This window comes from Lathyrus oleraceus, chromosome 4, assembly GCF_024323335.1.
Source record: "Lathyrus oleraceus cultivar Zhongwan6 chromosome 4, CAAS_Psat_ZW6_1.0, whole genome shotgun sequence".
NCBI classification, from domain to species: domain Eukaryota; kingdom Viridiplantae; phylum Streptophyta; class Magnoliopsida; order Fabales; family Fabaceae; genus Lathyrus; species Lathyrus oleraceus.
Window position 1 is genome coordinate 251,543,394 of NC_066582.1, and position 25,784 is coordinate 251,569,177.

A 25,784-nucleotide genomic window follows, 5' to 3' on the forward strand; every position below is an offset into this window, starting at 1 on the left:
ATTTTGAGGATGATTATATGAAGATCAGCACGTGAAGATTTCAAATTTTAGTTTTTTTTAGATTTTAATTTTTTCAAGAAGTTTTTGATAAAGATGATAAAAGATGAACAAGATAATTAAAATATTAAAGAATGACTTTTTAAAAAAATATAATTGATTAATAACATGGTAGTGTTTATCCATAGGATATATATATATATATATATATATATATATATATATATATATATATATATATATATATATATATATATATATATATATATATATATATATATATATATATATATATATATATATATATATATATATATATATATATATATATATATATATAAACCAATTAACGTGATATAGATTGAGCGACTTAGAAGAATAAAATGTTTAAAAAGAATAATTTTTATATTTAAAAATTAAAATTGATTTTTTACATAGAAAAATCAAAACTCATTCAAATAAAAAAAGACAAAAATACTATTCATCTTAATAAGTTTTAAAAATAAATCTTAATCCAATACACTTAGGGGTTTATTTTAGAATTATAAATTTATCTAATAATTTCAAATTAGAAAAACATTTTTCTAGATAAAACTTATATTTAATATTTTTGTACTCTTATCACAATTATAAACAAAAAAAAATCCAAGTCATTATTATAAAAAATGTCAATAAATTTTAAACTAATTAATGTTTATATTAATTAATTATTTTTTATTTTATTTAAAAATATTTAATATTAATAAATGATTCATCAAATATAACTAAAAATGTTATAATAATTTTAATTTGATTGTAAATAAAATAAATAAAAAATCAATTACATTAAATTAATTTTCTTAATCAATATGGAAAAATATTGTTTACTTAGAAGAAACTTCTCTTCCTAACAATTATTGATTAATTAGTAATGGGTGCACTAAATGAATAGAAAAAGAAATTAGTTATATTTATTATAGATATTATTTGCTTAGTTGTTAAGTGACAACTAACAAGATACATTAGAAAAACAAAAGACAACGAACAAGTGCATTCACGTGGCAGAGGTCCATCTGCATTACAAGGATGATAAATGGCATTCATAAAGGTGAAACCGCAAACGAAAAGATCGTTTCACCAGCTATATCATTATCTTATCCATTATCCCTTGCGTATCGTCCACAACTTTAAGGTTACTCTCAAATTAAATATGGACGTAGGCAACAATAATAATAATAATAATAATAATAATAATTTAAATGCATTCATAGTATCAACAAAATTAATATAGTACCGATATCCAGTTTTGGAAGAAAAGAGTGCAGAGCCGCAAAGATGAAAATATATGAGATCATATGGTTCGTTGCAAGTATTAACAGATGCAGAGCAGTAGATTTTATGTAACTTACCTAAATAGCATGAGCTACAAATATGAGGAACATAGCCAGAAAATGCTTAATAGTCTAAAATTTTACTGCACATGACTTAGTCTATAATGCCATAGGGGACATGTCATTCTAGGAGGTACAACCAATTTCGAAATTTTTTAGTAATCTAAAAAAAATTGAATTTTTTTATTAAAAATTCCAGTATTCTTCCTATTTTTTATCGAAAAATTTGGAATTTCTAATAAAAAATAGAATATTTGAATTTTTTTTATAAAAATCCTGCAAATTTCTGATAAAAATTAATAAATTTCATAAAAATCTGATTTTTACATAAAGATATAATGATAAAAGTGCTCTAAAGAGAGTGTCGGATACAAGTGAGAAGGTGACAAGTTAAATGCTCATCAACCACCTAAGACATACCCATAACATAACTAGTTGTCCAATTAGATGCAAGATAAACTAATCCATAAATACTTGAAGATGCCAATTGAAGATTGGGACTACAGAGCAATTCAAGCCATTGACATCAAGAACGACTTAATTAAAAACTTGAGAATTTATAAAACACCCGTTAACATGAAATTCAAAAATGACAGTCTTATGTTTAGAGGTGGCAAAATAGATTCGTCCCGTTGAACATGCTCGTTTTGTTCGCACTTTAATACGAGAAGGGTCCAAAATTTAGGCCCACGCAATCTAATGTGATCGCTCTGCCCTGCCTCATCTTATGTTTTTTTTGCGGACTTTTGAGAGAGCGAGCATTAACATCAATTTTTGTATTTTTAGGCTCAAAGAATGCAGTATCTGCTGCCATACCCCAATTAATTTGTCCAAGCATTTTACATTTTCAGACAACCAGTTTTATTTTGTTTTGTCCAGAATAAAATTTCAGTTTTGCAAACAAATCGGTTGAATTGATTTCTTAATCGGGCGTAAAATCAAAGAACAATCTTTTTAGGTTCGGGCCTGCAAATGTTTGTTTTATTGATCTACATTACGCATAGGTTAGTTTGGAGCGCTCATTTAATTTTTTGCATCCGCACGCGTTCATGTTTTGATCAGTTTGAGCATTTTCATCAGAGTATTTTTAACTGCTAAATTTGATCTGTGATTGTCTGTTTTACTGAACTATATTGGTCGTAGATTATTTTAGTGTATTCGTTTATTTTTTCACATGTTCGCGTGTTCGTGTTTTGCTCGATTTAATTCATTTTTATTTTGTTTTTTATCAAAATAAATAATGTTAAATAAGTATAGATAAAACTCAAATAGTTTGGTTGATTTATTAATTTTTAGTTGATTTTATTTCATTAAATTGAAACTCATTTTGGTCACACAATAATGTCCAAGGGTAGAATTGACATTGATAAAATGAAAATCCTAAAATAGCTAGTATATATAGTTAACTTGAGGCCATTAGGATTGGCTCAGCAACTACCTCACTCTCTCTCACAAAATTGAAAGGCAAAAAAATAGAAACTAAAAAAAAGAAAAGGAAAGGTGGAAGAAGATCCTTCTTCTTCGTGAACACACCCTTCTCAATTTTCCAGGACCACCGCTAGGCATGGCAACGGGGCGGGTCGGGGACGGTTTTTACCTCCCCCAAACCCAAACCCAAACCCAAACCCCCAAACAATCCCCATTCCCCGCCCCAAACCCAAACGGGGATGGAGAATAAAAACCCAAACCCGTCCCAAACGGGTTCGGGTTGGGTTCGGGTATCCCCGCCCCGCCACCATTCATTTAGTGAAATCAATTTTTTAAATATAAATATTTATTTTTCCAAAATAAAATTACATTACAAATAATAAAATAAAACAATCTAAAAAAATTCCATACATACATTTCAAATATTTTAAATAATAAATTCAAATTAAAATATCAAAACATTGACCATATATTTAATACTCTAAATATTCAAAAATAAATAATAATGTATATAATGAAATAAACGGGGCGGGTTCGGGGACGGGTTCGGGGTGGGTACTAGTGTCCCCATTACCCGATCCATCCCCATATTTTAAAATCGGGGAAAACCCAAACCCAAACCCAAACCCAGTCAAAGCGGGTTTTCCCCGTCAACTTCGGGGCGGGTTCGGGTTTGTACCCGCGGGTATGGGTTATGTTGCCATGCCTAACCACCGCGCAACACGTCTACAACGCCCCCATACTTCCACCATTCACGAACCACATACTTCCACCGTTAAGGAACCACACGATTTCGGGCCGACCTCTATTGCACCAACACATCTCCTTTCAAACTCCTTATCAACCTCACTTCCGGCTATCACCCTCATCTTTTCTCTCTCAACCACTTTCGCTCTTCTCATTCAAAACTCACTAACCTAACATTTCCTTCTACAACAACGACAATCATTTAACCTCTATATCCTCACCGTAGAAATTCCCAGCTGCAATACAACCAATCACCACCGAACATTTCACTTCGGGCCATTCACGCCACCATCACCACCATTCATTTTTCCACCGAAGAACCATGAATCTCCCTTTTCTCTCTCTCTCTCACCGGAATCACCATTTCCACCTTTCACCCCTCCTTCTCCATCCACTACGTTGACCTCCATTTTCCCACCTCCGGTTGTTTCGTTTTCCAAGCCACCATCAACATTGATCCTCCTTCGTCTCTCTAATTCACTACAACACCAGATCCTAACATAACAACAACTTCCAACCATCAACCACCGTGCTCCTCCGTGTGAAATCAATGCCAAACAAAAACACATTTCTCTATGCAACTGCGATATTTGACTCAATCGATAATAGTTTTAATCTAAAATTTTATTGTGTTGTACCGTGTACCTGCTGTTTTTGTTATGCGATTAAATTTTGATTATGGAATGCGTTTGTTTTCATTGCATTTATACTAGATTCTTGTTTTGATTATGTAATGTCATGTCACGCTGTAAAAATTTTGCATTATATTGTATTGTTGTTCTGGTTTTCTCTGTGCTGAAATCGATTCCGAACATGTTATGCACATTCGACTTTATTTGTTGACATATTACATGTGTGGCGTGATGTTTTGCACGATCTGTTGCGTTATGTTATAGATATTTCGTATGTTAACTTATAATATATGTGTTACGTGTTATGTGTTTCTTTTGAATCCGTTAGAATATACGCGTTGGCCGTAATTATTGTGTATCGCATGTTTGCTTTTCTCATTGTCATCTTGCATATGGCGTGATGCCTCACACGATTCATTGTGTTGTGTTATGCTATTTCATTCGATAATTCATTTCGTTACATTATCACAATTCACGCATTACCATTTTGTTGCGGTATCACAATTCATGTGTTACCATTTCATTATGTTAACCTTTGTGTTGTTGCGCTACGTTAACTTTTCTGTTGATGTGTTATAATTCGTGCATTAACTTTCGTGACGTTAGAATCCCGCCCCACCTTCTTGTCTTTTTCTCACCTTCATTGGCATCTTCTCGCCCGCGCGAGTTACATTGTTCCGCCTGGTTGGAGGAGTATCCCTTCACATACTTCTTAAGGGACGAGACCTTTCGGCACTGGGAACACGATTTTTAACGTCGCGAGCCTTCTTTTCAGCATTACTTTCTTTGCCTTTGATGTAACACCCTACCCTAGAGACTACATCAGCTAACGCGAGCATTGGCTTTTGGGTGAGGGATTCATTGAAATGATCCAACTTGAGTCAATTTTGGAATGCCCCCATAAGTATTTCTTGATTCGGAGGGACAACTTTGATGGTGGCATTATTGAAGTGGGAGAGATAATCCCTCAGTGATTTTGGTGGACTCTTATAGATATTAAACAGACTTGTGATAAACATCTTTCTGTGGCAACTGGCGGCGAACTGGTGTACCAACTTTATCATTAATTCCTGATAGCTGTTAATAGAGGAACGTGGAAGACTCATGTACCATTTGAAGGATACCTCCCTGAAGGTGTCTGGCAACAACTTACATTTTATGGAGTCTGGTGCACTTATGATGGCCATCCACGTGTTGCTGGAGGTGACATGTTCATTGGGATCGCTGCGCCCTTCGAACTTGGCAAACGACTGGGGTCTGAAACCTTTATGGACATGGGTCCCCCATATTTCTTCAGAGAGTGGTTGGGGATCTAGTAGTTCCACCTCTTCTGGGGGATTGACCTCCTGTTAGTGCTGCTTGATATTCTGAATGTCGTCTTCCAACGTTCTTTTATGGCTTCATAATTCGTCCATGGTAGCTCGCATCTCTTCCATGGCCTCGACATCACCTATACCACGGGTACCCTCAGGAGTACGTGATTGAGCTCTTCTATTCACCATTGCCGATAAAAGTTAGATGATGGAGCTAAGGGTATAACAAGGACAATGATGGTTATTAAAAATGGGTGTGGCCTATATTAGTATTACCGGAGGCCAATGGTTTGCACCATTACACTGTCCAAAACGTATAGGGTATGCGTGTTCTCCCAGCAAGGACATGGAGACTCAGGGGCCCTCTAGTAGGTATATTATGATTTTGGGGGGTTATCGCTAGCTCACGGTGGTAAGTAGCTTTGTACGGTGGTTTTTTAGACAGTTTGAGGGACCAACTCACGTGAGGTGAGAGTGACTGTTAGTGGCTAGCGCTGCTGAGTTTATGGCGGGCGATTATATTTATGGTGTTAGGGGTACTAGGAGTGTAATGCTCTCCCAGTATTAGTAAACATGTATGATTTGAGAATTTGTCCTCCTCTTAAGGAATGGTGTATTTATAAGGATTCCACATGCCTAAGGTTTAACCCCCTGGACGTGGTCTTAACGGTTTCCTACTTACTATGGAGGTTATTGACCGCCTATCTTCTCGGGGTCAGTGAGGACTCTTTCTTGCATGGCTCCTACGTTTGCAGGCATTCTATAACACCCTGATTTTTTATTATTTTATTTTATTTGTTTTTAGAGTGTTTTTCACTTATTTAATTATTTTATTTAAATTGTTGAATTCAGGTAGAGTTTTATTATAATTTTATTTATTTAAAATAATAGAGAAATACGAGAAATTGAACTCTGGGAGGAAATTAGAATTTAAATTAAAATTAAGGAAAATGGTGGAATTAGTGAGAATTGAGGAGAGAGAGGGAGAGAGGTGACGGGCAGGCATGACAGCCGTCATGCTTGGCGGGTTGACTGTCATGCCCTTGTTTGATCGATTTTGGGTTGTTTGGCTTAATATTTTGAGTGGATTTTGTTTTTCGATGTTTATTTGATACTATTTTGATGTTGTTGATGAGTATTGTCGAGAAATTATATAATTTAATTATTATGCTGAGTTATGATAAAAGTATTGAGTTATGGGCATATGTTTGGTTCAGAGAGGAACCATTGTTGTGGCCTTGTATTGGCGATATTTATGCTAAATTTTAGGTTCAGAGAGGAACTAATAATGAATATTGGAATTGGAGATTTGAGACGGGTATTGCATTTGTTTGTTGCATTCCTGCATCATGTATATCGGAGATAGGTAGGACTTTGGTTCAGTGACGAGTCTCAAGTTCAGAGAGGAACTGATGATGAGTTTAATGGTTCAGAGAGGAACCAGGTGTAGAGAGGAACCAATGTAGAGTCTAGTTTTTAGAGAAGAGCCAGGTTCCTAGATAAACCAATGATAAATGGATTAATTAATAATATACCTCTGATATCCAAAACCTTGGTACCACATGAATTGGAGTAGAAGAGATGAATACATTGCATACATAACTAAATTTGTGGTTAATTATTATTGTGGATGATTTATGTGATGGCCAAGTGATATTAATTGCATTATCCTTGTTGTTTTATGCGCCACTAACATATATGAATGTATTTCTCACCCCCTGTTTGTTTGTCTGTCTGTGTTGTTCTTTATATATGTGGTGCAAATACTCGGGTAGACGAGCCTTAACTTTTATTATGTTTTGGAGGATGGCGTAGTGGCCTTTTCTTCATTTATTGCTTTTGAGTTATTTTAGTTTTTGCATGTCGCTCTGATCGTGTAACACTGGGTTGGAGTTACCTTTATGTTTTGTGTTCTCAGAGTTATTGAACTATTCTCTTTTTTATTAGAAATGAAGTTGATCTTTAATTCAGAGAAAATTAAAGTTGAGTTGTTAATATTTATTTCCGCTACTATAATTTGATTAACTGATGAAGATATTTATGTTGAGAAAATGTGACAATTTGTTTTTGAGTAAATTTTTCGTATATTTTTATAAATTAAGTGTTTGGGGTTTAGGGTGTTACACCTTCCTGGGCGAATCCCTTGGATTCCGCTAGGGCGACCCATCTGCCAAGCTAAGGCGTCATAGTCTAAGGATTCCCAAATGTAACATTACAATAGTCACAGCGTATGATATCTAATGGCTAATACAATTTAATTGACATTACTACAAAAAGTGCTTTTAACGTCGGGCGCGAAATGCATTTTACCTCACCTACAGTAGCGAGGTAACGAATGACGTCGTTAAAAGTTGTCACTTATCACCTCAGCAAATTAAAAGCCGAGGGGTAACGTTATATACACATGGGCTCGATCCCAGCAGCAACACTATAGCGGTAAATTCATGACCATCAAGCTATGGATAAGCTAGACGTCAATAAAACCAGAGTCGCCACCGCGCTTTCATTGTTTCCAAGAGAAAAGGGAAAAGTACGAACAAAACCCAAAAGATAAGAAGTTTTCAAATCAAAACTAATAAAATGGCATAGGTTACAGGTAAGGGGGTTGGTTACACAGAGGGAAGGTGTTAGCACCCAAAGTGTCCTAAGTACTCCTAAGGAGCCCTTTCTTGTGTGCATATGTGTTTTTGTACAAAATGCAATAAATAGAATGGGGGGATGAGAAAATAATATATTAATTATATTTTTGTGTTTGACAAGACCTTCAGACTTGTGCCTACGTACCAACAAAAAAATGAGGGATCAAAATCTCGTAGTTTGTGGTATCAATTTTAAAGTGAGTGCATTGCTTTTTAACAAAATTTTAAGTTTAAAAGGCACAAGGGCCTAAAAATGGTTTGAATGAATGTTAGTCCTTTTTTGCTTTTGAAATTTTAATTCCAATATAGTTAAGTTCATTTACAAGTTTATTTAAGAAAAGAAGTTTAAAAATGCAATGGCATAAGGTCGAGGTTTCTAATTTGCAATATGGTCTAAGTTTAGAAAAAACGAAGCACAAGCAAAGAAGATTTTTTTTAAAAAGGGGGGAGAGATTTTGAAATTAAAGAAGTGGGGAGGAGATGAAGAGACTAATCCTAAGCACCAAGTTAAAAGTTGAGATTTGAAAAAATCTGACCAATGGGCTGCAATCCAATAGACAAGAATGTCATATAGAAACCCAAATTTCCCTTGGACTTTAGAATCACATAACAATCAATACACAAATAGCAAGTTGAAGAGCAAGGTATCAAATAAATATAGCCACATCCACACTTAGTAACTCCATGATCTTCTTCAAGATTTCCCATGTATCATATGACTTCCAAGATGGCATAAGTCACAGGTTCAAAATAACAGCTTCACAATGATCATGTTGCAGATGAACTCAAATGGATCTTCAATGATGTATCAGATGAAGTTTCAATTCACAAGCATTTGGTCTCCTGAAAGTTGGCATTGGCCAAGTCCTTTGCATAGGGAATGTTGCATAAATTCTAAGTCCAATTGTCTCAGATCACACCAACAGTCCACACAACATATGTTTTTAGGGTTTTTGTTCTTATTATATACATTAAGGTCAAAATACCACACAAACAAATCACAATATACGGAATCACAATATATCATAAAAATATGGTCCAAGTGGACAAAGTGAAAATGACATTAACATAAACAACTTGAATGATATGAATAATGGCAAATGAATAAAGCTTAAAAATTAAAGTGCATTAAAAGTAAATGACTTGAAATTAAATGTTAGTTGTTAATGAGTTAGAAGTTATTATTGCTTTTGCTTTTGTTTAAGTCATTCTTTGGAGAACGCTCAATCCACTTATCACAAGTATGGATCCTTGAACCAAGACATCTTCCAAAGGAAGGAAAAAAGGCCAAGTTTCCACACAATACCATGAAAGAGGGGAGACTTACAATCTCACTAACTAAAATGCTATGCCTTTTTGTGTCACAAATTTAGCGTTATGTTAAGCAATCGTAATTGGACTTATGTAAAAGTCACAACTATTTGAGGTCAGGCAATAGAATTTTGGTGTTAATCAATGTTAGAGACATAGTATGATGAACTATGCTCATGAAACATACCACACACAAAAAGAATATGCAAAGTGGGGAAGCTAATCTCATCCATACTCATGTTGATTTTACAATCAACTAGCCTTAGGATATAGATATATCATAGGTCCATGACATGATTGCATAAAGAAGGGGAATGAGATGAAGAGGGAGGGGGAATAGATCAAACACAAATTGGACAAAGGAGGACTTTTACCAAGTTAAGATCATTCATTCATTTTGGAAGATGGAATGTACATTCCATCAATCCCCTAAATCCAATGATCTTAACCTAACAAAGTCAAATCAACCTTGACCAAGGCCCAACAACACAAGTTAAACTCACAAAGTCAATTAAAATGGCTCTACACAATTTATTTGGCATTTAATCAATTAAAAATAATAAAAATAATGCATTAAATTAAATATGGTTTGTCAAATTCCTAAAACCTCATTAAAACACCAAAGCAATGGCCATGAGATTTATCATAGGTCAAACAAGGTCAAAGGACCTCAGATACAAAATTTCAGAATTTTTGGAAACTTAAAAGCATTTTTAAACAATTAAAAATATTCACAAAATCAATGAAATCATGAAAAATATTAATAATGATCCAAAAAACAATTTTAATTCAGAAAATGAAACATGATTTTATTTAAATTTTTTTGGTGAAACTCTCATATTTTTTGGATCAATATTAAATTTAATATGAATTAATGAAAGTAAAAGGAATAAAATGTAAATCAATTAAATCAGAAAAACGTGGACCACTTGATCTCCCTCATTAATTGAGGTGGCAGATCAAGTGGTGGAAAATGCGCGTTCCATGATACGCTTGAGTCAGCGCGCCACACGTCTGGTATTCAAAAGCAACGTTCAAGATTAAAACGATTTGAATTGATCCAATGGCTCATAACTCATCCAACGCATCACCGGAGCAAAGTGCTGGTCATCTTCTCCGATGACCCTGGTCGGACTTGTTCTCTCATCACCATCACATAAATGAAAAAGGAGGGCATGATCTTAAAGAAAAAATGGCGTAGATCACGAATATCACCTCAATTTAACCTAACTCCAAGTATATTGAGAGATACATGGAGTTGAATTTTGAGGTTTGTGAACTGAGTTGCTTCGATTTGACCTCAAAGAAACTCAATCTTCTTGCATACATTGATAGGACTTTAGACAACCAAGGATCCAAGAGAATTGATGAGAATTGAGAGAGAATCGAAGGAAAGAAAAATCTGGAAAAATACCTTCACTAATGTGCAGAACTTGATCTCTCTTGCTTCAATTCGTGCTTGATCTTGCTTATGGAGCTTGCAGAAGTAGATTAGGAATGGTGCAAGGCTTTGGATCCTGGAGTTCTTGAATCTCCAAACAGTGAGATTCAAACTCAAATTTCAAGTGAAAGCTATCAGGTTTTCCTTTGAATTGTGAGGGTTTCAATGGTTGGAGGCAAAGATGGCGTGCAAGGTCCTTCAAATCTGATGCAAGGGACCTCTATTTATAGCAAATGTAAGTGATATTTGCACACTTGAAAATTCTTCCAAAATTGGCAATGTGAAGTGCACACTTGCATGGGCATATACAGGCCCATGAAGCAACTTAATTAGGTCCAAATGCAAGGGAAATGAAGTCTGAATGAGAATTGTGATGCAAGGCAAGATGTTTTAATGTTTTAAGAATGATTCTTGCCAACTGATATAACCCCGTTCAAGCCATGTGCAGACCCCTCAAACCTTGTCCAAAATGAATGAATTTGGATTCTTTGGAGAGGTTAGATCAAGGGGAACAACTCTTATGTTGAACACTTTTCCATTTGAAGCTTGTATCATGGTGAATTTTGAGGTGGAAGTTTTGAAATTTCAATATGTCAAAATATTTTCTAAGTGTCAAGCCATATGTTCGATTATTCCACCTTGGCTAACTTTTCATGTGATCTCCAAATGAGAAAAGTGTATTCATAAAAGTTGTAGATATTTCAAAAACATTCAAAATGGTCCCATATTTGACATCATTTGGATTTGGGATGAATGAGTTATGCATTTTTGAAGTTGAGGAAAATCACTTGTTCAATGGTATTGGTCCAAAATAACCTATAATGTATCCTCATATCACATGCTCATAAAAGTTGATTTAGCTCTTCCTACACACATAAAAGTTGAAGTAGACACATTGATATTTATTGTTAAACTTGTAAATCTTTCATATCATAAAACTTGGGCAAGTTATGGCCTTGGGAAGTTGACTTTCAAATTAGGGTTTAGACAAAATGACCTATAATCGTTCAACATAAAAAATGACTTTACAAGCAAAACTAGCTCTAGACCTAAACATGAAAGTTGTTTGGAATGTCATTTAGAGTAAAGTTTCTCGTGGAATCATTTTCATATGATGAAAATTGTAGGAGATAGGGTCCAGGGGAACCCGGTTTTGATCAGATGAATTCCTCTGGTCAACCACCTTGCTAACTTGCACTTATCTTTACTTTTTAGATTCATGGGAGATTATATATGAATAATATGATTAAATTTGAAGTGTCCCTTCAGATATTTGATCAATTGGTAAAGAAGCTTGTTGAAGAAGTTACTCAAGATACCCAAATGAACTAGGGTTTCCAAGGCAAACCAACTTCAAACTCTTGAAGAATGCCTGATCAAAATAACATGTAGAGAACATCGGTACTCATATATGATGCTTATAACCATTGTGGATCATTTCTTGGTTGAGCTCTTAGCAATGAGGGTCTTAAACCCTAGATGTGAACTTGATAGATCAAAGGTGATCATGTGCCCTACCTACAAAAGAGTTAGACATAAACAAAAACATATTTTTGGTATTTTTGTTAGTAAAGGACAAAATAAAAAGTATGATACAATCACATGGTGCTTGGTGATCTCTCCCAAAACAAACCCAATAAAAGAGGGGTAAGAAGGATGTCAAGGTATGATCTCAATGCTAATGCATATGATGAGATGACATGAGGGATCTTAGGGTCAAAATTGGGGTCTTACAACCACTTTTACTATTTTCAAAACTAGCGTATCTTATATCTCGGTTTATCTTGAAAACCGAGGGATAAGATTTTTTTTTATTGTTACATTGTTTACCTAGAATATTACATTGTTTACACAGAATATTAAAATAAAAATCAAATTCCCTAAGGATCTTGATAAAAATCAAATTCCCTGAAGATTTAGATTTTAAATCTTCGAATTATTGAATCTTGGGGAAGATTAAATGTTGGGTTCAAGATTATTCTCTACGGATCTTGCATGCATTTGATTCTGAAGCAAAACAAAATAAGAGTTAGATAAATAAAATCAATATTCAAATATATGATTTTGTACTCAAATAAATATTTAAGAAAATAAACCTTAAACCCAAATAATTTTCTACTCTTGCAATCCGTCTTAGAGAACTTTTCCAAACGTCTTTATGTTTCAAGCGCTTCATGCTCCATATAGGTTAGATTTTCAATATTCAACATGATTTTATAATGGATGTCCCTTAGGTTTCATGCGGATCACTAATAGCAGATTCTTGAGCATTGATAAACATTAAATGGACGACAAACATTTGTTTAAGGGCATTGAATATAGTAAAAAACACTTAACTATCCCCTCGATCACGAAGAAAATCGAGGTGAATAAGCTATTTTTTTTAATTACATTGTTTACACAAAATATTAAAAATACATTGTAAAATCTGTTTTCCAATGAGAATTTTTATTTTTCATGCCCAGGTACCATGCAAGATGCTAGAGATCCGTTTTCTAATGAAATTTTTTGTTTTCTGCACTTGTAATCCATCCCAAAGGTCTGTAGCAGCAACTCATGATCAAATGGACGGTGGTGAATATCTCTTCCAACATATATTCATCAAAACTCTTCCAACAGATCTCTAGGATAAAATGATGTTTGATGAATATCTCTTTGGGGAGACTACATATAAGTTAGTCCTAGGGTAAAATTTGTTTAATGAGTATTTTTATAGTAAAATACGATTATTAATCACCTCGATTTTATTATAAAAGCGAGGTGAATAACTCTTTTCTTTAAATTACATTGTTGACACAAAATATTAAAACACGTTGTTTACAATAAATCTTCGGTGATATCCAATTTTTTTTAAAACAAGAATGATTTTCAGCACTTGCAATTTATCAACTAATTTTTTAAATTATATTGTTTACAACAAATCTTCGTTGCTATCCAATTTATAAAGAATGTTTTGTTCAAGATAGAAGAACATTAAATATTTTTTTTGTCTTATAATACATCCGAAAGAATGATGCTTACGAGTGCTTTTATAGTAAAATCTTATTATTTTATGCATCGGTTAAATAGAAAATTGAAGGGTTAGAACATTTTGTTTACACTTATAACCAAATAAAATCATAAATTGCAATATTTGAGAATTGAAGTTTATAATGAGTTGTTTTTTCATCCCGGTGTTATGAAAATCCAAAAGAATATATAATTTTTTAATTTTTAAATAATAAAAAATAACGCGTCCTGACTTTATACATAGGTTTTCTATTGTTCAAGATAACAACTTTATCATAAAAAACATTATTTATTGTAGTGTGAATCCTATTATAAAATTCTTTTACAACTAATAGTATCTAAATATGATCCTAATAAACTCTGTGTTGAATTGTAATTCCTTGTGTCGAAGCAGGTTTCTCGACAGAAGCAAGGAAGTGTCACCACCTAGTGTGTTGAGTAGTGTTAGCTATTTTGGGATTTTATAGTTTTGGGCTTTGACTTGAGGTCCAAGTTAACCTAAATCTATAAATAGATGTAGTAACCCTTATTTTTGTAATAGAGGTGAATAGAGTATTCACAATACACTATATTCACAGTATTTTGCAGTTGCAAAGTGAATAACAAGTTTTCCACAGTTTGTGGGCAGAGACAAACTCTGCAGAATTATATTACTCTTTTGCTTCATCGTTCTATACACTCTCTTTCTCCATTGTTCTTTCTTTTAATTTCCATTATGTGGGTGATAACAATCTTGTTCATCAAGATTGATTGAAATTATCCATAGGTTTTGGGGGATTTCCAACATCTGGTATCAAGAGCTCCGGTTTAATCGATTTGTGGGAAGAAAATCACCATGGCAACGAATCATCCAAACAGGCATTTTTTCAGTAAATCTTCTGATTCTCAAGAACAACAATTATGAGATTTGGTGCAAGCAGATAAAGGTTGTGTTCTGTTATCAAGATCTTTGGGATCTTGTGAAGGAATGAGTAACAACGCTTGCAGAAGCCGCGACAGATCAAGAAAAGGCTGCGCATAAAGAATTGAAGAAGAAAGATTATAAAGCTCTCTTTATAATCCATCAATGTGTTGATGCAAATAACTTTGAAAAGGTTAGTGATGTAGAGTCAGTGAAAGAAGCATGGGAAATTCTGGAGAAATCGTTTGGAGGTACGGAGAAGGTGAAAGAGGTGAGGTTACAAACTCACAAAAGAACGTACGAATTGCTTCAGATGGAAGACAATGAAAGCATAACTGATTTCTTCACCAAGGTTACGAAACTGGTGAATCAAATCAAGGTATGTGGAGAAGTGTTGGCATCAAGATCTTTTGTTGGAAAGATCTTGAGGTCGTTGGCTCCAAATTTCGACCACGTGGTAGTAGCCATAGAAGAGTCGAAAGATTTGTCAAAATTGACAAAGGAAGAGCTTCAAGGGATGCTTGAATCTCATGAACAAAGAATGGCTGAAAGAGCTGCAGGAAAGTCGAAGAGTGATATGGCTTTGCAGGCTCAATCAACAAAAGAAAGAAAAGGCAAAGGTAGCTGGAATGGCAACAAAGGCAGAGGAGGTTACAATAATTTGATTGGTCGAAATCAGCAAGAAGGAAACTAGTCGAATCTGAGAAAACCCTGGAACCAAGGCAACCAAAGAGGTGGTGTTGTAGGTAGAGGAAGAGGTGGTGGTCAAAAGGCAGACAAGAGTCACATTCAGTGTTACAATTGTCAAAGATATGGTCATTATTCTAGTGATTGTCCAGAAAAGCTGAAGAATCAAGAAACTTATGCAAAGTTGGAGAAACACGAAGGAGAAGAGACGTTGCTAATGGTTACAACAAGAGAGGAAGAGAGATTCAAGGACCAGTGGTACTTGGACTCAGGATACTCATCACACATGTCTGGAAGAAAAGATTGGTTTGTCAACATAAAACCCTCAATGAAGAATATGGTGAGATTTGCAAATGACAACACTCTAGCAGCTGAAGATGTTGGTGATGTTTTGATTATGAGGAAAGATGGCAAGAGGTCAGTAATTTCAAATGTGTTGTACATACCATGCATGAAGAGTAATTTTCTCAGCATAGGGCAGTTAGTCGAAAAGAACTACAAGGTGTCGATCGAAGACAAGATGATGAGAGTTCTTGACTCAAATGAAAGGTTGATCTTGAAGGCTCCAATGTCTCAGAATATAACCTTCAAGATTGAGCTTAATGTGATGGAGCATAAGTGCCTTGCAACAGCAGCCATCAGAGATGAATGGATATGGCATTATAGACTTGGCCATCTCAATTTCAAAGACATCAGATATTTGAAGAGAAGAAATATGGCTTCAGGATTACCAGAAATCGACATTCCAAACGAAATGTGTGAAGAATGTGTGCAAGCGAAGCAACATAAGAACAACTTTAGTAAGGATGCATGTGGTCCTCTCCAGGTGGATTCGATTGAAGGTAACAAATACTTTGTTACATTCATAGATGATTTCAGTCGAAAACCGTGGTCTTACCTGATCCAGAAAAAAGTGAAGTGGTCGAGGTATTTGCCAAGTTTAAATCTATGGTCGAAAGGCAGAACGGTCGAAAGATCAAGATTTTAAGAACTGATGGTGGTGGAGAATATGTGTTGAAAGACTTCGATGCATTATGCGTGAAAGAAGGGATTGTGCATGAGGTGGTGCCACCCTACACTCCACAACAGAATGGAGTCGCAGAAAGGAAGAATATAACCATTATAAATATTGTTAGAAGTATGTTGAAAGGCAAGCATCAACCCAAAGAATTGTGGGGAGAAGCTGTGTCGACTGCGACATATATCCTGAATAGATGTCCGAGGAAGAAGCTAGAAGGAATCACGCCAGAAGAATGTTGGTCTGGTGTCAAGCCTAGCTTGAGTCATCTGAGGGTGTTTGGATCTATAGCACATAGACATGTGCCATATCAGTTGAGAAGAAAACTTTATGACAAGTCGAGTTAGATGATCCTGATAGGATATCATTCGACTGGAGGATACAAGTTGTTAGACCCAGTGAATAAGCAAGTAGTGATCAACAGGGACGTGATCATAGATGAGCTTAAGGAGTGGGATTGGACTGAGAATGTCAAGAAAGATTCAGTGAGAATCTTTTATGATGAACCAGCTAGTGAAGTCGAAAGAGAAGTTCGACAGGAAGAAGTCAGAGGTGAAGCCAGTATAAGCAGACCTCAAAGAACAAGACACATGCCTGCAAGATTGCAAGAATGTGTGATTACATCAGATGATGTGGTCGATGAAGAAGGTGAGCTGGTACATTATGCTTTCTACGCAGATGTCGAACTTGTCAATGCAACCGAGGCATTGAAAGATTCGAAGTGGATGAAAGCATTGGATGAATAACTAAAGTCAATCGAAGTCAACAACACTTGGTCACTTGTCAAATTGCCCCAAGATAAGAAGGAAATCGATGTGAAATGGGTATACAAGGTGAAGTTGAATCCCAAAGGAGAGTGACTCGACATAAGGCGAGACTTGTGGCGAAAGGATTTCTTCAGAAAGAAGGATTCGACTTCGATGAAGTTTTTGCACCTATTGCTAGGATCGAAACAATCAGGTTGGTTGTTGGTCCAACAAATACGAACAATTGAAAGATGTGTCAGATGGATGTGAAATATGCATTCCTGAATGACACCTTAGAAGAAGAAGTTTATGTTGCACAACTAGTTGGGTTTGTGAAACATGGCGAAGAAAGAAAAGTGTACAAGCTGCATAAAGCCCTATACGGACTTAAACAAGCTTCAAGAGCTTGGAACAAGAAGATAAATGGCTTTCTAAGGGAGAAGGAATTTGTAAAGTGCAAATCTGAACATGGAGTATATGTAAGAAGAAGCAAGAATGAATTGCTTGTACTATGCCTCTATGTTGATGATCTTCTGATAACAAGTAGCTACAAGAAGGAGATCGAAGACTTCAAAGGTGATCTCAACAAGGAATTTGAAATGTCACATCTGGGTGACATTTCATATTTTCTTGGCATCAAATTCTACAATAGTGGTAGAGGTTTGATGATGCATCAAAGAAGGTATGCAGGTTAAAGTGTTCAGAAGATTAAGAGCTATGATGAATGTAGATAGCTTAGACACAATGAATTAGGTGGTGTGTTGAATTATAATTCCTTATGTCGAAGCAGGTTACTCGACAGAAGTAAGGAAATGTCACCACCTAGTGTGTTGAGTAGTGTTAGCTATTTTGGGCTTTTATAATTTTGGGCTTTTATAGTTTTGGGCTTTTATAGTTTTGGGCTTTGGCTTGAGGTCCAAGTTAACCTAAATATATAAATAGATGTAGTAACCCTTATTTTTGTAATAGAGGTGAATAAAGTATTCACAACACATTGTATTCACAGTATTTTGCAGTTGCAAAGTGAATAACAAGTTTTTCACAGTTTGTGGGCAGAGAGAAACTCTGCAGAATTATATTACTCTTCTCCTTCATCGTTCTATACACTCTCTTTCTCCATTGTTCTTTCTTTTCATTGCCATTGTGTGGGTGATAACAATCTTATTCATCAAGATTGATTAAAATTCTCCATAGGTTTTGGGGGATTTCCAACACCCCAAAAGCTTCTTATTCTTCATTTAATTAGGTATCTTGTTTGCATATGGTGAAGGTTATTGCATTACACAAAATGTTCTAAGCGCTTGGGCCTATTATGTTTCTCTTGGGATCGTTCAAAGGCATTGCATCTGAATTTGTATATGTACTTGTGCTAACACTAACATCTTAGGTTTGAAGAAAATTTAAAATTTTAAAATAAAGATTTTTTTTTCAATTTATAATATTAAAATTATAGTTTTGCCAGAAACATCTCTACAAAACTCAATATTATTAAATTAGATGTGTGAATATAAACAATGAATGACCCATAAACTAATCAATTTTAATTTTTATATCGTATTAAAATTAGAATTTAACATAATTCATTTATATAAGTTCTTTTGATATAAACTCTTTTTGTCCCATATTATTAAAGGTTGTCCTTTAATATAAACTTTTTTTAAGATCTAACTTTAATAAATGTGGGAGTTGAGTTTTTTAAATACAACCTCTCACGGCAGTGTTATATTGTTGGGCCTGGTATAAACGGTTGGTGACAAAAGATATCTAAATTATGAGTGGAAGATGTCCAACTAATTATCACATGTTTAATAATTTTTATCAAAATTATAAATATTTATATTTTTAATTAAAAAATTGTTAAAAAAAGTTTTGTTTGATAGACCAATTCGCTAGTTTGTCAATAAACATGACATAGTAGGATTTTAGATTCAACTATCTAAGTTAATTCAGTTTATTTTATTTCATTTTTCAACAGACTTAAAAGGAACGGCTAAACAAGACGGATTCTCATCCATTTCATATTAAATATTTTTTATTTTAAATTATTATTATTATAATGCAAATATATCATTATTAATTTTCTATATTCTTTGCGACCCTGGTCTTGAAGCACAAGATTATTGTTAACTTTTTCTCGCTAATAAGAGCAAGCAAGATGTTAAAATGGCGTTTTTTTATGACTCAAGGTCGAATCAATTTTCTGAGAGCATTTTTGCACCACACAGTAGTTTTGTTGGCACCGGCACTATGAATATTGAATACGACTTCTGCATCTTGCATTAGATTATCTTTTAAAAAAAAAACCTCGTTTTAAAGGATTTAAATGTTAGAGTCTCTAACTTAAAATGTTAAAGTCCCCATGATTGGAACTATTTCTTGACTAACAGGAAAATTATTGGACCTTCAGTCATTAACAAAAAAACGTATTTAAACATCTTGCTTGCTCTTGTTAAACAAATAAATGAGGGATTTATTGTTATTTTTACTTAATTTTTTATTTATGTTTCACAAATTAATAAGAGACTATAAATGGAATGAAATAGGTAGGTAACTTAATTTTAATTGAGTTAAATAAATATAAGTTTGTCCATTTAAAAAAATATAGAATGTGTGCGTGATTCCCTTGTAAGGTCGGGAAGACAACGCCATAATATGAATATTATACAAGTGGGTGAGGGTTAGCTCATGACGGTGAATTGTCCTGTATGATCATTTTTAGGTTGTTTAAGGGACCAGTTAACGTGAGGTGAGAGGCCATATTGGCGGCCAGAGCTGTTGGGTTGCAAGCGGATGGTTAAATTATCTGTGTTAGGACTACTGAGAGCGAAGTGTCATCTGAGTAGTATTGGATGGTAGTGGATGAATATCTTCATCATATTCCCTTTGAGCGACAAAGTATTTATAGAGATTTATGATTCTCAGGACCTTCTTGGAAAAGGTCGTCGCCTGTCCAATCAAAGGGGGGCTGTTAAATTCCTATTTTTAAGAAATACTTGAATCAGTAACTATCTTGACTTTCCTGTTATCCAAGATACATCTTATCCCACGTTAGGTGGTACATTCCTTCGGGCGACCTTGCATCGTCGCCCTTTTCCTAGGGTGGCCATAAACTATCGCCCTAGACATAAATATTTATAAATATAACCCTACAAAATTATTAATCGAAAATTCAATTTATAACGATAACATTTATTTATGTTTATGTATTAATGTAAATATTGTTGTTGATTTTTATAAATCTACAACTTTTATTTAAAAAAGAGATTGTAAATATAAATAAATATAAGATTTTCTTCATATCAAGGGAACTAATTCATCTCTATTAAAAATTGTTTTTAAAATGATTAATTTGTTTTATTTTTTTGTACAATAATATTTTTTTTAATTGTACTCTCAAATTACTTCTACTTCCACCGTTCTCTATTTACATCTAAATATATGATAAATCGTTAGTCGGATACAATAAACAGTCAAATTAAAAATATCAAATGTGAGTTAGTTGAGTTTTTTGAAATTCCCCAAAGTTGATGATAGTCGAGGTAGTACCACAATTAGTCATATATACACGTGAAACTTGACCATTCATCAATATAACTCATGTTTCATATTTGTAGCCTCGCTATCCGAAATAATTATTTTTACAAAGGCTTAATATGGACCTATGATGCATGCTATGCGAAAATAAACAGAAATGTCATGAGATAGTGCAAACAAGGCAAGTGCAAGGCACCACATACACATAACATCATGAAAAAACACACATTGCCTGCAAGAATAGTTGAATAAGCCAAAATCATAACTAGATTTTATAAGTCACGATGTTTTCGCTAATAAACTTAGGAACTGAAGGAGCTAAGGTTGACCTTTGTGTGGAGCACTTCACACCATATTTTCTTTCACATTGTGTTGATTGGTATGTAGCTTCCTATGGGCTTCCCGGTGGGTTTGAAGGTGTTCATATATTATATGGATGACAGTAAGTATATCCTGAATTAGTGGGAGTACTCGGACCATATGATGTTGCGTTCCTTCACATTTATATCCTTCTTCTTAATGGTGTTTTACTCGCCCTTTATATAGAATTTAGCCCACACCATAATATCCATGTAATCTATCTGTGAGATTATGGGCGAGAGAGTCATTGAATTTTACAGCTTTGACTTTATTCTAGAAGGTTCCCACAAATATTTCTTGGTATGGGTTAATCACTTTAATGGTCATCCCATTGAAATCTAACTAGATATTCTCTTAGGGACTTGGAGTGTCCCCAGTGAACATTAAATAAGTTGGTCATTGATACTCTTCGGTGTTTGTTTGTATAGAATTAGTGAATTGGGTTCCTAGCGAGGTTTTGGTAGCTGGTCAAGAAGAACCTAAGATAATTTCATGTACCATCTTAGTGTTGCCTCCTTCAACGTTCCAAAAGGAGCTTATATTTTAGGGAGTCGATGGTGCCTATTATCCCCATATAAGTGTTGATGATGATAATATGCTTGTGTGGACCTCACTTCTCGTTGAAGGTTATTGTTCTTGCTAAACACTATTTGGAGAAACTTCCCTAAAGCTAGTCAGGTGAAGTCATAATCGTCCTATTTTTTAGGAGGTATATTGGTTGTATCAATGACCACCATTGTTGGTGGTCCAAGGTTTCTCGTATGTTTTCTCCTTTTTTTGTTATTCACCGATCAGTTACCCCACGTTTTGTTTGGTATTGAGGGTCCCGATTTATATCATAAACCTTGCCCCTTCCCTCAATCTAAAGAGGTGTGTAGGCATGGCAACGGGGCGGGTCAGGGACGATTTTTACTCCCCCAAACCCAAATCCCCAAACAATCCTCGTTCAACGCCCCAAACCCAAACGGGGATGGATAATTAAAATCCAAACTCGTCCCTGTCGCACCTCAAAAAATGATGATAATGCGATCCCTCGCGATAGGACGCGGAAAAAATGTTCGAAACAGAGTCGCCACCGAACTTTATTCATTCCAATGAAGGAATAGGAAAATATCGAGAAAACCTTTAGAAATAAGAATAATGGCCGTCGCAACCATATTCGGGTTCGGGAGTCGATTACGCAAGGGGAAGGTATTAGCACCCCTTACGTCCGTTGTACTCAACGGGAACCTCTTAGTCTGATTTTGCTATTTGACTGTTAATTGACTGTTTATCTGCTTGCTTCGAGTGATTGGAATTGTTGATATATATGGATGAAGACCTCAGGAGGGGGAAATGGGAGGTTTTTTATTAGTGTGCTCGCGAAGATACAGCAATCTCCTGCCTACGTATCCTTATGGTGCAATAAGGAAATCAGAGCATTCGTAGTTCGGGCCACTACGAATATTTGGTTGGTTTTGTTTTGATGAACGACTGTGTAGGTCGGCGTTCTAACGGCTAAACGCTGGCTTGTCTACTCTCGGGGGAGGCTCTAGCACTGGTTTGTTGTGCGCATTAGAAAGGATTGACAGTGTTCTTTTTGAAAAGGGTTTTGGTCACGCGGGGGTGACAAGTTGAATTGATGTGTTTGGGTGTGATGGTTTCGATCGCTCGGGGGCGAGAAGTTAGGTTTGATTTGTTAAGGTGTTTTGAAGAACGACGAAAGGTTGAGCAATGTGGTGTACACCAATTATCCAATTCTTTCGAGGAATAATAAGGCGTCCGCCTTCTAGTCCCTTTTCGTTCGAATTATTTTGAAAGTTTGTTTGTGGATGTTGAATACGCATGGTAGTGAGGCGTACGCCTCCTACTTGCTTATTCAAGGAATAACGAGGCGTACGCCACCTATTCCCTTATCCAAGTTTATTTAGCGTGTTTTAGTCGGAAGTCGATAATTTGTGCAATATGGCGTACGCCAATTATTCAAATAATCGAGAGATGATGAGGCGTACGCCTCCCATCTCTTATCATCCGAAGTTTAAATTAAGAAAGATATGTTTAGATGTTGTATTTGATTCGTGAGAAAGGTTTGAATTTTGGATTGGTAGGTTTGGAAAGGTCGATGATTTGAGTTTACTCGTTTGTGTTTGACTTGATGACGAAGATTCGAGCAATGTGGCGTACGCCAATTATTCGAATAATCGAGAGATAATGAAGCGGATGCTCACTATTCTCCTTTGCATCTGAGATGTGGAATTAAAAGGGGTTTAGGATTTGTAGTTGATTTAAAAGATGTGATTTGAATATTGTAGGATTAAGGGTTTTATTTGAATGACGAAAATCCGAGCAATATGGCGTACGCCAATTATTCGAATAATCGAGAGATAATGAAGCGGATGCTCACTATTCTCCTTTTCATTCAAAGATTGGAATTAAAGAGATTTGGAATTTATAGAAATGATTTGAAATATTATGATTTGAAGTTTAATCGGGTGACAAGAACTCATGCAATATGGCGTACGCCAATTGTTCAAGTGTTTGAGAAATAGTGAAGCGTACGCTTACTATCTCCTTTTCATCCCAAGTTTATGATTAAAAGAAAAATCTTTTTGAAGTTGAATAGTTTGAAAAGTGGTATGAAAATAAATTGAATTTAGAAATTATATTTGATTTTGAAAAAAAAATGATTTGGAAATTATATTTGGTTTTGGAAAGTGTTTTGAAATTGTGTGATTTAAGATTTAATCGGGTGACAAGAACTCGCGCAATATGGCGTACGCCAATTATTCGAGTACTTGAGAAATAGTGAAGCGTACGCTTCCTATCTCCTTTTCATCCCATGCTTATGTTTGAAAGAGGATTCTTAGAAATTGTATTGATTTGAAAAATGATTTGTGAAAAGGGATGATCGTAATTTATTGAATTCAAATGAATAGAATTTTATTAAATTGATTATAAGAAAATAGAAAATAAAAGTAATTTTCATAAATCAATTTAAGTTTATTATTATTTTTTAGAACCTTCATAACTATTGAAATATCTAACTAACAATATACAAGTAAATCTAGTCATTAATAATGTGATGTAATGGCGAATCAACAAGAACTCAAATTATTTACAAGTTTTTTTATTTATAACACATGGGAGGTGTAAAGTGATATGGAGGGGGCAAAGAGAAATGGGCTTTGAACTTATTATCTCCTAACTCAATAACCAATAATTCTCTTAACAAAACAACATAAACATATTAAATTTTTAAATAAAAAAACACAAGGAGGCCATGTGATAAAATGGACTTTACTGATCTAATATTTAACGAAAGAAAAATGAGTCCAATATCAAAGTCGTTCTCAGCAAAAATCAACTCTCGGTCATCCTTTTAAAATGTGATTTACTCATGAATCAGCGGCTATATGATGCACCACAGGAATAAGAACCCAATTGGGCCAGTTGTGCCAACAATGATATTAAACAGTGAATACTGATTTTCTGGTAAAAGAATGCTGTAAAAAAAAAACAGACCCTAACCATACTTGGAATCTAAACAGTACGCACAACACCATAACACATGATAATCAAATAATTTACAATATCACAAATTTTAAACTACAACCATCATATAAAAATCACAAGGCGTAAAAAGGAAGTTTGGAGTTTAAAATCTCATGACAGTCTTATTTATCAACTCGACTCTATTGAAATCGGAACGGTATAGACCAAACAGAACTTCAACGAACAATATTGCAACCTTTACATTAACAACCAAACAAAAGCAATAAGGGCAACAACTTTAAAACAATCACAATCACAACACAGTTTCAAATGTCTGCTTAACTTCCCTGACCGAAATGTAACTGAACAAATTAAATTCATGAAAATAGATTCAACATCCACAAGGCAAACAGAACTGGGACATGACGAAAAACAAGGCTGAAATAATAACAAAATGTCACGCCATAGAAAAAGATTCCAGATATTACCGCGAACGTTGAACCGGAGCCTTGGTGCTTGATTTTTTATGTTAAAGTTATGCCGTTTGTTTGAACTCGGGATGATGTTGGTGCGAGCTCTTACTGTTTGTGTTATGAGCTATCACTTTCGATCCTTTGAAGCTTCCTCGCTTTTGACTCAAGAACCTTCATCGTCGGCAAAACGGTTTCGATGTTGTGCTTTTTGAAGCTGTCAACGGAAGCAAGCCGTAATCGTCGCCGGTGTTGGACCCATGGCTCTAAAGCTTCAAACTTTTCCCTGAAAAACAGAAAATTACCAACAGCAACATATTTCCAACATATCAGTTTAAACAAGAATTAATGTTTGACAGGAATGGTAGTGCGAAATGGGTTTGGGGGTTTTGTAAAGGTTCGATGGTGGTGGTGATTCGAAGCGGTTTTGGGTGGATGGAGGAAGACGAAGGTAAGAGGGTTTCGTGGTGGGTCGCGATTCGGACGGTTTGAGCGATGAAGGGTGGCGGTTTGAGGCGGTGTGCGATTTCCGGTGGGTTTTCGACGGAGGATGGTGGCGATTGAAGGTTGCCGGCGAAGGGTTTGGTTGAAAGGGGTTTCGCACGGTGACAGGGAAGAGAGTTTAGTTGAGCGGTGTGATGGGATTGTTGTGGGTGACGGATGATTGAAGGTGATTGTGGGCGGAGGAGAATGGTAATGGCGGCTGGGCG